Source organism: Dipodomys ordii, unplaced genomic scaffold, assembly GCF_000151885.1.
Source record: "Dipodomys ordii isolate 6190 unplaced genomic scaffold, Dord_2.0 Scaffold9, whole genome shotgun sequence".
Classification (NCBI taxonomy): Eukaryota; Metazoa; Chordata; class Mammalia; order Rodentia; family Heteromyidae; genus Dipodomys; species Dipodomys ordii.
In genome coordinates, this window is record NW_012267225.1 from 23,104,599 (window position 1) to 23,105,383 (window position 785).

Genomic DNA, 785 nt, shown 5'->3' on the forward strand with positions numbered 1-785 from the left:
AGTGTCTTTGGCTATTTGAGTAGATTGAAAATTTCTTCGCCAAATTCTGGTTGCATTATACTTATTTATTTGCTCTCTCCACACTATAGCTGTTTACATTCACATTCTATTACAATTGGCAAGAAGAGAGCAGATAATACCTTCCACTATTTTCTTGGAAATCTCTCCCATGGTTTCTGCATGCAAATAAGTACAAATCTCATATAAGTTTGCAACTATATAGCAGTGATCTCTTTAATTTTCCATAAATATTGTATATTGCCTTCCAAGCCTTCAGTGGCCACACTTCTGTGAACTATCTATTCATGACTTAATATTCTTTGTTAATCTCTACATTTCTAAGAGTGTGTCAAGCAATTGGAGCTCTTTTCAATGTACCTCCCAGTTCCTCCAGTCTCTCCCATTCTGTCCCAAAACCACTTCTACCATTTTTTGGACATGGAGACTTGTACTCTATTTCCAGGCATCTAGAAGTTGTGTACACCTACCTACTCAGTGCTAGTTGGTTTGGGTGTGTTACTATTGGGAGTCATCTTTTCCTGGGCTTACTGGTTAGTTCAAGGAAATTAGGATTTTTGAGTCCTGGAAACACTAGTACTTTTTTTTTTGGGGGGGGTCCGGTCGTGGGGTTTGAACTCTGGGCCTGGGTGCTGTCCCTCAGCTCTTCAGCTCAAGGCTAGTGCTCTACCACTTGAGCCACAGCGCCAATTCTGGCTTTTTTCTTTTTGCTTATGTGGTGCTGAGGAATCGAACCCAGGGCCTCATGCATGCAAGGCAAGCACTCT